The sequence below is a fragment of the Mirounga angustirostris genome, unplaced genomic scaffold, assembly GCF_029215605.1.
Source record: "Mirounga angustirostris isolate CCGP_5_RB_7025 unplaced genomic scaffold, mMirAng1.0.hap1 SCAF_6, whole genome shotgun sequence".
NCBI classification, from domain to species: Eukaryota; Metazoa; Chordata; class Mammalia; order Carnivora; family Phocidae; genus Mirounga; species Mirounga angustirostris.
This window is the reverse complement of record NW_026991714.1, coordinates 9,250,156-9,266,188: the sequence shown is the minus strand read 5'-3', so window position 1 is coordinate 9,266,188 and position 16,033 is coordinate 9,250,156. Positions and strand designations below refer to the sequence as shown.

At 45.0% G+C, this 16,033-nt stretch overlaps 1 long non-coding RNA gene across 2 annotated transcripts in view; it reads left to right on the top strand.

Moving 5' to 3' along the window:
- LOC123845906 (uncharacterized) overlaps positions 1-15,005 on the top strand; it is a 136,698-nt gene extending 121,693 nt beyond the window's left edge. For both annotated transcript variants that reach the window (XR_010412179.1, XR_010412180.1), the window contains 4 exons: positions 476-3,954; positions 7,185-7,301; positions 11,801-11,882; positions 12,925-15,005. This is a non-coding gene — a long non-coding RNA (uncharacterized LOC123845906). The remainder of the gene's footprint in view (positions 1-475; positions 3,955-7,184; positions 7,302-11,800; positions 11,883-12,924) is intronic.
- Positions 15,006-16,033: the final 1,028 nt, after the last annotated feature.

Genomic DNA, 16,033 nt, shown 5'->3' with positions numbered 1-16,033 from the left:
AGGCACTAGGGTCTGAAAACTAGTTAAACAGGAACAGAGCCTTTAAAATGTTTATTGTATGGAGGGGGCTCTCAGAGGAAGGGCCCTTCACACAGTCTAGGTATCAGGAAGTCTTCCCGGAGGTGGAGAGATGAAAAGTAAAGAAATTCTCATCAGAAAATAAGGGGTGCTAGAAGTATTTGAGGGGGAGAAACCCATGCTGGAACATTTGGGAAGTACCCTCTGGATGGCCTTTTTTTTTTTTTTGGCCTTTAGGCCACAATCTTGATTAGAGTCTGATTTCTTTCATTTCCCAATTTGCAGTGGGTAGGTATAATTCTTTCTTGAGGAAAATAAATCATAACTAAGACTTTTGTAAATATTGCTAGCTTTTGATTATTTACACTAATTATAGGGGAACATATAATTCAGGATGGCAACAATGTAAACAGAACTTATATTGACTTTGGAAGATGTTTTTTCTGTTGATTCCCAGATGTTGCTGTGTCAGATGTTCTCAGAACACACAGATCCAACTACAGCATGACGCCCTAGGAAATGGAGTCTGTCCCTTCAGGACGATGCATTGGCCAAAGCAGAAAGATGTTCTCCTGACAATGCCTGTGGTTCATACCTTTCCTGTGGTGAGAGTTAATTGTTGGGGTTTAGGTTTTTGGTCTCCTGATTTTTGCCAAAGAAGAAAAAGAATTCTGAAATCTTTTGTCCTATTTGAGAGTGACAAAAATCCTCAGAGATCACCCATTCTTTCTTGGTACCATAAAACCTTTCTGCCAAATTCAAGGGAGGGAAAGAAATTCTTTTGTTATGATAAAATTCTTTTGATGAGACTCTATGGCTTTTTAAATAAGCCCAAATAACTTATTCATTCGTGTCCTAGCCAGTACTCTAGACACTGTCATAGAATATACACAAACATACAATGGGCCACATTTTAGATGACTTCTGAGGGGTCACCGATAGCGAACAGACTCTAATCCCAAATAAATAATATTACCAATTGGTCAAAGTAAGAAACAGATTCGCATATGTACAATAAAACCGGAAACTCATTTGGGCTACGTGTAGAGAATTAGCAACACATCTTTATTAGATTTTTTAAAAAGTTTTGGAAAATAAAAAATCCTTGAGTATCTGGTTTGAATGAATGATAAAAATTAATTTATAATTAGCACATCAGTTATATGTTTATTATCTATTGCTACATAACAAATTATCCCAAAACTTAATGGCTTAACATAACAATAAACATTTATTATCTTATATAGTTTCTGGAAATAGATTAGCTGAGTGGTTCTGGCTCAGGGACTATCACTAGACTGCAGTCAAGCTGTCAGCTGAGTCTACAGTCATCTGAAGGCCAGCCTGGGGCTGGAGGACCTGCTTCCAAGATGGCACACCCGCATGGCTGGAAAACTGATACCTCAGTCCCCTTTCTAGTGAAACTTGCTATAAGACTGTTTGAGTGTCCTCACAGCATGACAGCTAGCTTCATGGTCATGATCATGTTCCAGAACAAGACCTGAGGGGGCAAGGCAGAAACAGCAATGTCTTTCATGACCTAGCATAGGTCCCACATCATCACTTATGCCATATTTTATTGACCACACCAAGAAACCCTGATACAGTGTGGGAAAGACTGCACAAGGGTGTGCATACCAGGAGATGGGGATCACTTGGTGCCATCTTGGAGGCTGACCACTGCAAGTTATTAGTACATAAATTGGAAATGAGTCATTCAAAAAGAGAATTGAATTAAATACTTTTCTATTCTGACAATCAGCATCTGACTACTACTGTTATAAAAAAAAAATTCCAAATGAGTGAAGCCAAATTATGAATTTGAGCTCTTTTAGGATGAGAGATTTATGATCAGCATCAAGATGGATCATTAGCTCAGGGTTATGGAAGACCACGTATAATTAGCTGGATTCTGCTCTTTGCCATCATGAGCATAGAGCCCTTGGGTGTTGGTACCCTACCCAGATTCTCTGAAATACATAACAGGACCATCCACAGTGATTCCATGCCAATGCTTGCGTTATCTCCATGAGGCTACCCAGCTTGCTCAGATCTAGTGGTGGTTTCCAACCATTTCTCCCTATACTGAGGAGGTACCCTAATATCACATGGCACACTCTCATGAGCAACCCTCAGATTACGTGCACTTCCCAGACTGCTAGGTATTACCCCATTTTTTCCTTTTTAATTCAAGAAACACATTAGAATACCAGTGAATGAGAAAGGGGTTATCCTAGGGATAAACTCCATCCTGTTCTAATTTATATAAGAGAAGCACGCATATAAATAAGTAAGGCATTTGCAAATGCTAGTGCATTAACTATTAGTAGTAACAAATCTCTTTCAAGACATTAGTGTCTTCACCCTGAGATTGAGGGCCTCAGTAAGGACACTTGGTGTCCTCAGCTTGGTGAGTTCAAATCTGAAACGTGGGCTGACCTGTTAGTACTTCCGTATTTCCTGGTAGCTTGCAAGCATCTGTCGCTGATTGTAAGGTGAGCTGAGTGAGAGGATCTGTGTGACAGTCTCCTGTCCATTTAAACAGACTTGGCTGCCCCCAGCAAATGGACTGAGAAGTAGGGAAAGCAGAGCTGTGGACATTGGCTTGTCACCGCTGAAGTGTTTTCAGACTGTCTCCTGTCTTCCTACATCAACTCATTGTTTTTGTCTTTATGTCCCTTTTTCTCCAACCCTGTTTTCTTTGTACCTTGGCTCTGGTATCCACCAGGTCCCCGGGCTCCAATGACCAGTGTAGATGTGTTCGTTGAATTCACTCTCTGGATCTGAGCAACCTTGGCTGAACTGTGCTGAAGCGCTCCTCCCCTCACTAGCCCTTGGCATGAGTCTGTCCCTTTTCCCGTATAGCCCCAGTGGCCACAGGTGGGGAGCACACACCTATTCTTCCAGGGAAATGCATCACTACCTCTGGGGGAAAACAAGTCAGGGACCATTAATTAGGATCATTATCATAATTATAATCCATCAAATGAATTTTCACTTATTATAATTCAATTCAAATTCAGATATGTGTTCCTTAAGGCTTTTTTATTCCTGTGTTAATTCATGAGAATATTTCTGGGGTGAGGTTTCTTTTCTTCCATTTAGCACATGAGAAAATCGAAGTCAAGGGAAGGTAAGCCACACAGCCACTAAGTTACGGGGACAGGATTAGACTTCTGACATGTGGTCTAAGTGATTTTCACAATGCTATAAATGTTACTGAAAAATCTCAGAATGGAAAGTGTCATAGACTAATCAGTGGATTATTTGATGGGAGTGCTTAATGATGAATCTTTTAAGAAAACTGGACTTTATTTTTTTTAAAGAAAATGTGAAATAACTTTCACCATTATGATGTAATAATTGTCTTCAAGCATTAGAAAATTAAATTAGACTTAGTTAAGTTGGATAGAAGGGCAGTGGCAAGGAGCACCTGGCTGGCTCAGGCGGTAGAGCATGAGACTCTTGATCTGAGGGTCATGAGTTCAAGCCCCACGCTGGGTGTAGAGCCTACTTCAAAACACACATACACACACACACACACACAACTAAAAATTAGAAGGGCAGTGGCAAAAGTATCAGAATTATGGGGTATTTGGAAAGAAGTACAGTTGTAGTTCTTCATATATATACTTCAGTAAAGATAGCGAAGAACCAAACTACTCAAAAGTGTTTTTAATTTTCAAGTATTGACTGCCAGCCTACTGTGCATAAGGCATTTACCTTGACATGGGAGACCCGTGGGGTCCATATTTTGTGGAATATTATAACCGCGAGTATCCTTTGAGGGCTATTCTAATAAATTCTCTGTGAAACATTTTTGTATTTTGCATGGAGATGTTGTGGAGAACATGGTGGGCCACCCAATGCTGTGTTCCTTCCTAATGATGGAGAGATCTTTTGGATCTCAGTGTGTGAAAGAGCTTCTCAAAAACGGCAAGTCTCAGAACCTACTGGGTTTCCTTCTTTGAGTTTGTCTTGTAGGCCGTGTTTCTGTACGCTAGCTTGGTCCCAGCTTTACCTTAGAAAATCGCTCAGTGTTTACCTTTGCTCTGCTTGCCTCCCCTATGTGTGTATATTCTGTTGTCCTATATACCCTGAAGTGATTCCAAAGTGACCTCTTGAAGAAAGATAACTTTCCAAACATCTACGGAGGAAGTTTTAACAAACGGGTGAGATTCCTTTCAGTTTAGTAATACTCATGGCTTCGAAACAATGTGTTATCAACAAAGGAGTGAGTAGAGAGAGAAGAGGGAAGAGGGTACAGGCTGTCCAGTCATCTTCTGCAGGCTGAAGGCCCCTCAGTGGTCCAGAGAAGCTCTACTGAGAAGGCTGGGATTTTGCTTCTGGAAGCCCCCCAAGTTTGACTTAGCACAGTTGCAGTCTGAGAAATTGTCAAGGCCACCCAAAACACTGGCTGGTTGATTGATTTCATGAGATTACTTAGTATAGCTAATGCTTTCATTGAGGTTTTTTTTTTTTTTTCTGGATTGGAGGAATATGTGGGGATGAAGAAAGGGTTCTAGCAAGAGTTTTCTCTAGGGGCCAAAAGCAATGATTTTGATTCTCAATGTGTGGTCCAGCATCATCACCGTTACTGGGGAATGTGCTAGAAATGTAAGTCTTCCGGCCTCACCCAGAGCTACTGAATCAGAAACTCTGGGTGTGTGGCTTAGAAATCTGTATTTTAATAAGCCCTCCAGTTGCTTGTTCATGCTCAGGTTTGAGAGGTACTGGGAGATAGAAGTTAAGAGAATGAACTCTGGACTCTGACTTCCTTTGCTAGAATCCTGGCACAACCACTTTTTCACTTTGTGACTCTGGGAAAATTGCTTGATCTCTCTGTGCTTTAGTTTTTCCATCTGTAAGTATCTGGAGAGAATTATGGTACCACCTTCAGAAAGTTGTTACAAGGATTACATTTGTGAATATACCTAGAGTAGGACCGGGCACATAAGAAAAGCTCAATAAATGTTATCCAGTATCCTCAGAAGACATTTTGTCATGGAAGGATGGGAGAATTTCTCTCTCTAGCCCCTCTTTCTGTAAGAACCCATGAAGCTCTCTCGTGCAGCTTTCTCTGCGGAGGAACCTAGAGGCTAGAGTTGCGGGGATAGCAAAGAACACCAGATACGTTCAAAGCCCTGTCTACACATATCATGACTGTAGCCCTAGCGATAACCCTGAATTATGAAAAACTCCATTTCCTTCTCAGCATCGGCAAGATCAGTTTCTGACCCGTGGGACAGAGAATTGATTCCTTGATTGTTTTTTGGGGGCGAAATCCTAAGTATCTGAGGGAGCACAAAGGTATTGCAAAATTCACCCCAAAAATCTGAAAGTAAAATCACCTAAAATTAACTTTATTTTTTAAAGATTTTTATTTATTTGAGAGAGAGAGAGAGAGAGAGAGAGAGAGAGAGAGCACAAGTGGGGGGAGGGGCAGAGGGAGAGGGAGAAGCAGACTCCCCGTTGAGCAGGGAGCCTGATGCGGGGGCTGGATCCCAGGACCATGAGATCATGACCTGAGCCGAACGAAAGACACTTAACTGACTGAGCCACCCAGGCGCCCCCAAAATTAATTTTAAATATTTTAAAAGGAATTCTAGCTTCGCCAGATTTTCTAAAATTGTGTATTGGGTGGCGGTGGGCTGGACAGTGGGGAATCCAGAAAGAACCAAATGGCTATTTGATGTTATAACCTCTCTCCAAAGACTGAGGATCACTGTTGCAATGTTTAAACGGGTTATTTTCAAAAGTTGCTACAGACACACTCATCATGGCCTCAAGACCCACTTTGCAGCTGTGATAGGTGGCACTGTGATCCCCCTTCTCCTGAGGTTTGAAGCTTTGCCAAGATGAAGTACAGCTGGACTGAATTAAGTTCTTGTCAATAAGATGAAAAACACCAGATCAATTGGGGTTTTTCCTTTGGCAGCCCCCACAGCCAAGCTGGCTCATCTGTATGGCGGATTCACTTAAATCATGTGAAAGTAGTTGCTGACATGACCAGAAAAAGTGGTTTGTTGGGGAAAAATGGTTGGAATTGTAAAGAGCTAGGATTAAATGCAGGTGCTCAGAGGTTCCACGCTCTGCTGAAGCAGCCGAAGGGCTCAGGCAGCCTCTCTGTCTCTTCCCAGTGGGGTCACAAAATAGGAGGAGAGGACACAGACCAAGCTCGGTCAAGGTCTTTGGTTGAAGGCGCACAGGTAGTCCACAACGTGCAAACGGGTGTCCTGGAGATTCTCGCACCTCTCTCTCTTTCTCCTGTTCCAGACCTGAGAACCTGTTGAAGCCAAAGGGAATGAATTCTAAAGTTCAGTCCCAGGTCCAAGAGCCAGAGTGAAGGCATAACCCGGTATTCTGGTCATGCATTCTACGAGGACCAATTGCTTTTCTTATCTCAGTACATTTTTCTCCTAGCCCATCCCTCCCACCTCACCATCTCTCCTCCTCGGACTTCCCAGTGAATGAGGCTGTTGCTTTGACAACAGCTGGGAAGGGGGGTGGGGGATGGTGAAGTGGAAGTCTGGAAGGTACCACGTCACTCTGTGGCAGAACCACGGATGAGACCCAGGAAGGAGCCAGAATGAGATGTTAGCCTGAGGACTGCAAACAGCAATGCAGGATGATTTACCCTGGGCTGGCGAGTCTCCTCTTACTCCTTGTCCTGCCCCTCTAGGATTCTGAAAATAATGGATTTATCTCATGGGACAGAGCTGGTATGTTGCCAAGAGAAAAGCATACTGATAGCAGGTCGGAGCCTCGCGTTGTGGCAGAATTTATGATGGGGGTTTATCAGCCCGGGAGAGAGGCAGTGTGGGCAGGCCTGGGCGGTGTCTCTCCCCACAGGAATGTTCTGCTTGATCCTTTTGCTACATGAAAAATGAAGTGTGGTGGGCTAGTAGGGAGACCTCAGAAAGCTTGGATGATCACACAAACTTAGATACAGAGGCTGGCTTCAGAGCCTAAGAAATACCCAGGCAACACCAGTTAAAGGGTGTGGACATAAATAATGGGCAACTCCCATAAAAAAGGTCAAACATCTGACTTCAAATAACATGTTTTTTCTTCCTGAGCTGAGTCGCCTAGAGTTGAATGAGGGTCAGAATTGCATCTACGTCTCTCCTTAGCTCAGCTCTTAACTTCCAGATTTTTCTCCCCAGGGTGTATTAAAAACAGAGCTGCTTCACGTGAAGGTGATGGTTTCCATTTGGAACCCTGTCCCGGCTTTGCCTTTTCTCTGTCATCCCGAAGGGAGAAATATCTTCCATAGCTTCAAGGTCAGTGGTGAGCTCTTTGGGTTTGGCAGCGGAACGAGACCCCTTGGAAAGCTTGTCTCTTCACGCATACTTTGCTGATGTTAATAAGGTTCCTGCATTCTCAGCCTGGGGTCAAGGGTCACGGGTCAGGCAGCCATAAGCCTGGCCCAGGGAATTTGTTCTGGTAGACCTACTTTCTCTTTCTCTCTTCCTCTTCTGCTACGGAAGGAAAAGATTTTTGAAAAAAAAAAAAAACTGTTTGCTTTTGTGTTGTGTTTTGTGTTTGTGGCTCTTTAGGGCTAATCTTCTGGCCTGTAAAAGCAGCTGAGAATAAATGTGTCAACCGCAATAGCTTATCTGTCTGGCCCCCCACCCTGTTCCTTTACTTTTCAGACTCAGCAGCTGGAGTCCCCAACCCCCCAGGGACAGACCTAGCCTTAACCCCAAGCTTTGAGGTGATTTCATTCCTGGCTGAGGGATGTTAAGGAGACCAAGTTCAGGAGCAGGCTAAGTCGGAACCCAGTTTCCCTTGCTGCTGTCTGATCACGTTCTGGCCCACATCTTCAGTTCCAAGCTGGGCCCTGGTCCTGATGAGCTGTTCTAGCCTTCCTCCTGCTTGTCTTCTGTAGCACTGGTCCTTCTGGCCATCACCTGTCCCTCCCTTGGTTTCCAGGCAAACAGTGTCTCCTGGTTCTCTCCCCACATCTCTTATCTTCACGACCTCTTGGCAGGCTCTCCTCTGCTCCCCCCTGAAATGTTGACGTTTCTTAGGGCTCTGTCATTTGTCATGTTCTCTTCTCTGGGTAATCTTATTTACACCTGTGACCTTAATCACTAAGTCTAGGCTACAGGCTCCCAACCATCGAGACTAAGCTCCAGACATGTTTCCAGGACTTTCTGGCCACATCTACTTGCAATGCCCCGTAGTAGCTGAAACTTAACACGTCCCAATCTGAACTCATCATCTTCCCCCTCAAGCAGAACTTGTTCTGGTCTTGTTTTTGGTGGATGGATTACCATCCACCCAGTCCCTCGAGTAAAAAAATCTCAGAGTCATCCTTGACTTTTCTCCCATATTCCCCATGTTCAAACAATCCCATGTTTTATGTTTTCACTTCAGACATTTTTCTCGAGTCCTGCCTCTCATTTCCATCTTCCACGTTCACTGCTATTCCTTTGGCCCAAACCTTCATCGTCCTTCCCCTGTAAAAATATAACATCACAATTCTTGAACAAGCATCAGCTCAGCAGATATTAGTTGAAAGAGTGGGTAACCTCTCTAGACCCAGACAGACTATTGTGAGGGTTATAGGAGATGCTTTATGGAGAGCATCCTCAGCACCACGATGGGCTTATAGTGGGAGCTCAGTAAGCACGAGTTGTTATATATTATATATAGGAACTGTTTGAAAGCATGGAATTTGGGCCCCAGGCTGCCTGGTTCCAAACTCCAGTTCCATCATATACATTTCTTGTGTATGTGATGTCTGTGTTTCCATTTTTTTCATCTGTAAAAATGCAAATGATTATCATACAGCTGTTGAGGATTAAATGATTTAATTTATGTAAAGTTTTTTGAACCATGCCTAGCATATGGTGAGTGCCCAATATGTGCATTCTTACTGTTATTATTTTTATGAGTTTCCTGCTTCCTGGCTTTCATGGTCAACATGTTAGGCTTTATTCGAGGAAATGTGCATTATCTGAGTCCTCGTGTATGGCACCCTAAACTTACATTGAGGAAAAATCATCACCTCATTTTTACCACGTATTATCTCTCTCTGCTGTGAACTTGATAAATCCCGAATCACAGTCTTTTTGCAGTATTTTATAATAGTTCTTTAGGGTGACCAGCTGTCCTGATTTGCCTGGGGCTGAGGGGCTTTCCAAGATGGGGGACTTTTCGTGCTAAAATTAAGATAGTCCCGGGCAAACCAGGACCACTGGTCATCCTATCCTTTATCTTGAGTATCTTGAGCTCTTCTTCTGAAGCTCAGCTTCTACCCATAATTCCTCAGGTACATTTCAGAGGCAAACAACAACAACAACAACAACAACAACAACAACAACAAAAGGCCTAAGTCAAGGTGATGGGCTTTCATAGCACATTGGTAACATAATCTGGGAGCTCTCACATGCCATCTCCTGTTCTTTTCCATCAAAATGCCCATGTCCTTGGAATTTCTGGGACAGATGAAGGCCTGTTTCTTACTGGTAGAAGAATGGCTTCTGATTTTTGGCTCTGTCTTTAAACAGGACAGCTCCCTCCAGCCGAGTCTGCACTGAAGAGCAAACTGAAGTCTCCTTCCCCATCCCCCAGGGCTTCTCTCCAGATGGACTGCAGGGCCCAAAGGGTCCTGGTGGCACCTGACCAGCTCTGAGCATAGCCATTGTATGGAAGGCTATTTGCAGTGAAGTGGGTGGGGGTTCTACTCCCCACCAAATAATGAGCAGCTTTTCCCTGCTGCACTCCTGAGGCGTCTCCTCCCAGGTTTCTAAATTGCAGTCTATCTTCCCCTATTGGCATCAGACTTATCTTCATAGAGAAGAAGTCAACTCACATCATTTCCCAGCCGAGATTTATTGGTTCTGGAGGCCCATAGCATCCGTGCCAAATCCTTGGCTTGCTCTTTGGTTCCTTCACAGTCTGGCCTCCAGAGATCTCTCCAAACCCTTCTCCTGATACTCCTTGGCTGACTTCTCCTTTCCTAATCCAGAGGTCACCACCATTGCTCAAAGACCACCATGCCTTGTGGATTAGTCTGCTTAGGCTGCTGGAACAAAATACCGTAGACGGGGTGGCTTAAGCTACACTTATTTCTCATACTTCTGGAGGCCGGAAGTCCAAGGTCAAGGTGCTAGCCAGTTTGGTTTCTGGTGAGGGCTCTCTTCCTGACCCATGATGGCCACTTTCTCAAGCTATGTCCCCTCACATGGCAGAAAAAGCAAGCACTGGGGTCTCTTCCTTTCTTAAAGGGGCACTAATGCCATCATGAGGGTTCCAAATGCATCCAGACCTCATCTGGCCCTCATCGTCTCTCCAAATACTATCACATGGAAGATGGGGCTCCTACACATGAATGTGGGTGGGGGGAGGGGAACCCAATTCAGTCCTTAACACCTTTTGATTAACTCAGACTTCTGTGCCTACTGTTTGCTCTGTCTTGCATACCCTTTCCCTTTGCCGGACCAATTCCCCTTCATTTCTTAAAACCCATATAAAAGCTTATGTCCTCTGTGAAGCCTTCCTTGGCTCCCCTCTGGGTCCTGTAGCATTTTGTCCAGATCTCAGAGAAGTTGCCACTTTGTATGAGAACGTGTTTACATGTCCATCTCTCCTTGGAGTCTTTGAGTGTTTTGAGGGACTGGACTTGTGGAATATCCTTCTCGGAAGACCCCATGTCTAGCACAGGTGTGGTCCAGTCATTGAATGAGAGGATAAAAGCAGCAAAAAGAGGCAGCCACGACAGCAGCTGTTAACCTTGACCGGGAGCACTTGCTGTGTCCTGAGGTGCTCTGCTAAATGCATTAGGGGCCCCATCTCAGTCCTTGAAGGAAGGCGGAGGCCCTCTCCCCACTTCACGTGAAGGTGATTGTTCATTGGGCCAGTAACTGGAGTTCATCTTTATTCCACTGAGGTAGAAAGAACTTCAGAGGTGCAGATGTCTCATCGACAGAGTGTTTTTTAAAAGCTTTAAAATAAAAGCTTTAAAATACTGTATACCTTTCTCAAGCCTATCTAACATATTGGAAGCCCTCATGTATTTTTTTAAAAGATTTTATTAATTTGAGAGAGAGAGCGAGAGAGCAAGAACAGGTTGGGGGGTGGGGCAAAGGAACAGGGAGAGACAGGGAGAAGCAGACCCCCCGCTGAGCACAGACTCCAACGCGGAGCCTGGTCCCAGGACCCCGGGATCATGACCTGAGCCGAAGGCAGACGCTTCCCTGACTGAGCCCCCCAGGCGCCCCAGCCCTCATGTATTAAGAATTGATGTGCTAATCACAAGTTCAATGTAACTCCTAAGGCAACCTCCGAAAAATGATCATATGACATTTCCTTAACCCGTTGTCACTTTTGGTTTGTATCTGGAAGTCATAAGACTGGTTTTCTTTTAAAATATCCTTAGTGAGGATGTTTCCTAGAGCCACACTGGCCTTGCCCTTGCTGGTGGGAATCAGGCTTCTGTGCCATTTGAGGCTGTGTCTCTCGCTTGTTTTCCGGGCAATTTGCATGTTAGCTTTAGCTGGTGCCCCGGCTTTTTTGCCACACACCCGCTTTGGTGTATAATTTGAGATGCAAAAGTGCTCAGTGAAAAAAAAAAAAGTCAATCCACAAACTAAGGCTCTGAGAATATTTCTGTTGGGGGGACGGGTTTGATTACAGCTGCGTTGTTCTAGGCACCTGTATGGGATAATAGAAATAAGTCTAATATCTTGACTGCCTTTTGTGTTTCAACATTCATGCTGCCTTAATCCTCACAATTGTCATCTCAAGGAAGTGGACTTTCTTCATTTTACAGAGGGAGAAACCGAGGATCAGAAAGTTGCCTAACTTGCTCAAAGTCTCGCCTGAGAGAACGAGGCCCTGGGAACCGGACCAAGGTTAGTGTGACATCAAACCTCACTCTCTTCACCAGCGAGCTGTACAGTCGGACGGTACCAAGAGCAGGTGTCTGCAGGTACCCAACATTCCAATCTGGGGTGTGACCTCACCAGCCTGTGTTCCCCAAATGGGGCCCCGTGCCCATTGCTGGTCTCAAAAGCTCTAGGTTCCACATCCTGCGTTACCTGGGTGGCCTGTGCTGGAAGTAATACTTGCTCACTGTTCTGTAGGGTTGGGGATTCCTCTGGACATCTTCCCTGGACAGAGGACAGGTGGGGCCACGGTAAGGATATAGTGGGTGAGAGCTGGCCTCATAGCTTGATAGCAGGGACACGGGCTGACTTGCTCAGTGAGACATGTTTAAATCTGTCCCTGACCTTTCCCCAGGCATTCTGCCTCCATCTTGTCTCTACCTCTGGTGTGAAGGATCTGGACGAATTTAATGATGAATAATGACAAAACCCAAGACATGTCCTTATTAAGTAGGCTTTTTATCTTGAAAATGGGGAGTTCTGTGGGCAAGTAGACACTCCAGGCGACTTCCAAATAGAGACCTGGGTGGCCCTCCTCATTCTTTCCCACACTGAGACAATTTTGATAGAAACTGCAGTTTTATAAGGCTGGAGCAACTTGAAAAATAGTTCTCCTGGCTATAAAATTCACCCCACTGAAACCAGTCTCGTCTCTCGAGCCAAAGATCAAACTTTGCCAGATGTGGTTTCCCATTGTCATTTCTGCTTCCAGGTGGGAAAGCAATTGTTTATAAGTTTTAATATACCAGGGCTGTGTCTCCATAGCCAAAAGGAGGTGTCGGTCAAAGCAATGAGCTGGACAATTCAGTCTGAAAACCTGGAGATTTACTGACCCGTGTCTGGACATAACTTCGTTTATCCTGGTTTTAATTTTGTAGTTTATCAGTGTCCAGAAGTTTGGTTTGGTTCAGGACTTCTACTCAACTACTTGCTTTTTGAATCTGGCCTTGAGTGAGTGCTTCCTTGGATTCTTTTTTCTTTTTTCTTTTTTTGGGTTTGTTCTCCACAGCTGGAATCAGGGAGTAGATAGTGTGACATGAAGTGCTCGAGCCACCCACCGTGGGCTTCCAGGATGGCGCCCTGGCTGTGGGAGCACCGTGACCCTGGGAGGCTGACACGGACTCCGTTCTCTTGACATGACACTGGCTGGAGAAGCTCCAGCTCTGAAATGTTCTATTTTTCCATGCTGGTGGTTCAGCCAGCACATGGGAAAATGGACTTGGGTGGGGCCGCCTGGCAGCAGGTCCAAACTGAAGTGGGAATCGGTCCTTGAAGGCCAACTGTGAAAACGTACGTGGGCCCACAGCCCAGATGCCCAAAGGACACTGGGAAGCATGGAAATGGGATCTACAACACTCTTAGTGACACACGGAAAACACCCCTTATCCAACTTGGTGTTTCGTTTTTTTTTTTGTGCGCTGACGTTGGGCCATGGGAAGGGCCACTGGACATCTGCTCAGACCAGTGAGAAATGGCTGAGACAGAGCATGTGGATGAACCTATTTCAAAGATGCTGTAGATTTTTGTGCTTGATTGATAGATACATTTCTTAAAAAGAAAAGATAAGAAATTGTAGGCTTCTTATGAGGCAAAGTAGCTAGCTTTGAGTGGGCTTCTGGGATGTACCAATCACTGATTACTTACGTCTTCTAATCGCTCCGGTACTTCTGGAAGCTAGGCGTCCTCCGCCTGGGGGGTGGCGGGGGAAGGCTGGGGCTGAGAAGAGAGGGCCAGGAACCTCCACTGAAACATCCACTGCCCTGCTTCTCAACTTGGTCCCACACTGGAATCCCTTGGGGATATTATAGAAAGACTGATGCCTGGGCCGCCTTCCAGGCAAATCAAATCAGAATGTCTGCACCCCCCCATCCCTACGTTTTAACACCCTCCCCAGGCATCCTGCTGTGTAGCCAAGGTTGAGAAACACCACACTAGTCGAATCTGACATATGAAGAAATTAAGTGTCCAGACCAGACTCTCACTTAGCCCTTCTTCTGCACATTAAATAGCTTCTCTCTCTCTCTCTCTCGCTCGCTCTTTTTTTTTTTTTTGTAATTTTGCCATAAATTAAAAGCACACTTCAAAATGTAGGTTTACCAAGTACCTTTAAGAAATGGATTTCCTGGGGCGCCTGGGTGGCTCAGTCGTTAAGCGTCTGCCTTCGGCTCAGGTCATGATCCTGGGATCCTGGGATCGAACCCCGCATCGAGCCCTGCATCGGGCTCCTTGCTCGGCAGGGAGCCCGCTTCTCCCTCTCCCACTCCCCCTGCTTGTGTTCCCTCTCTCGTTGTGTCTCTCTCTGTCAAATAAATAAAATCTTAAAAAAAAAAAAAGAAATGGATTTCCTTTTAAGGCAAACAGGGCTTTAATCACAACTGCGCTGATGTTTTCCACGTGAGCCTCGGGCCCATGTGAGTTCATTGTGTCTGGGACCAGCTGTGTCGAATGTGGGCTCCTTCAGTGACTTCTCCATGGCTGGCCCGGCAGGCAGGCCCTCTGTTTCTCCTCCAGAAACCTCGCACACTCCTGTGATTCACCTTGTTGATGGAAGACACTCTCCGTGAACCTCTAGCTGGTGGTACATGGATCTACCAGAGACACATTTGTCACAGAACTCACTTCATCTGGGGACCACGTGTCTAGGAGAGCTACGGTTTTTTGGCAGAGGGCACATCCAGACGCTGTGCGAGTATGACCCTATGGACATCTGGTTACCAACCAGATGCCAGCCAGCCGTGTAAACTTACTGTTTTTTTGTGCAGCCCACCGTGCTGGCCACCTTGCAACTGAAATTCTTAGCTGGATTTACCAACAATACCACCTAAGCACCTTTAAACAAGATTTCAAGGTGTTCTGGTCTCTGAAAAAATTTGAATTTCTTCTTGTGTTAAAAGAATGGACAAATCGGGGCACCTGGGTGGCTCAGTCAGCTGAGCATCTGACTCTTGATTTCAGCTCAGGTCATAATCTCAGGGTTGTGAGGTTGGGTCGCATGTTGGGCTCTGCGCTCAGCATGGGGTCGGCTTGAGAGTCTCCCTCTCCCCCTCCCCATGCCTGTGTGCTCTCTCTCTTTCTCTAAATAAATAAATAAAATCTTAAAAAAAAAGAATGGCAAATCTATGATGTAATTTTTTTAATCTTTTTTTCTTTTTTTTTTTTTTTAAGATTTTGTTTATTTATTTGACAGAGAGATAGACAGAAGAGCACAAGCAGAGGGAGTGGCAGAGGGAGAAGCAGGCTCTGCACTGAGCAGGAAGCCTGACACGGGGCTCGATCCCAGGACCCTGAGATCATGACCTGAGCCGAAGGCAGACGCTTAACCATCTGAGCCACCCAGGCGCCCTCTATGATGTAATTTTTAAGGCATTTAAAGCAATAGCCTTATTTAGACTAATGGTCTTTAACTCAGGCCACATTAGACTCACCTGGGGGATTTAAAAAAAGTCTTGTCACCTGGGCCCTACCTCAGAGATTCTGACACGATTGGTCTGGGGTTGAACGATCATAAGATGCCCCTATTGGTGTACCTGTCTCCCTTGGCAGACACTAACATGAACACTTCCGAATCTCCTCACTGACTTTTGTGGGCAGCCGGGGTTGACCCTAAAACAGGGCTCCGAGCTCTGGGGTTTTCACTGTGATCTTAGTGCTATAGTAATTTCATTCATTTTATTCATTCAACAAATTTATGTTGAAGAGAGAAAATATTTTTGAAATCCTTTCCTCGGTATCTTTTCCTCCAGTCGTCCATGCAGTTTTTTCTTCACCTTTGCAACCTCATTATGGCCGAAGCGGAGATTTCTCACCCCTGGGAAGGAGAAGCTGGATGCTGACAAGAAAGGTGGTTTGCAACCCTAGACGCCCTTTAGAACCACTTGGGAAGCTTTAAAAAAATTGCCTGTGTCTGGGATCCACTCCAGACTAATTAATTCAGAATTGGGGGGATGGGCCCAGGGATTACTATAAAAGTACTCCAGGCATAATACTCTTCTGTTATGCAGCCAAGGTGGCGGACGATGGTTCTAGCAAGAAATGGATAGCTTACCAGCTTACAATGAGATTCTTATTTATTAAAATCTTGCATATCCTCATCCTAACTTTTGAGGTTGGGGGAAATT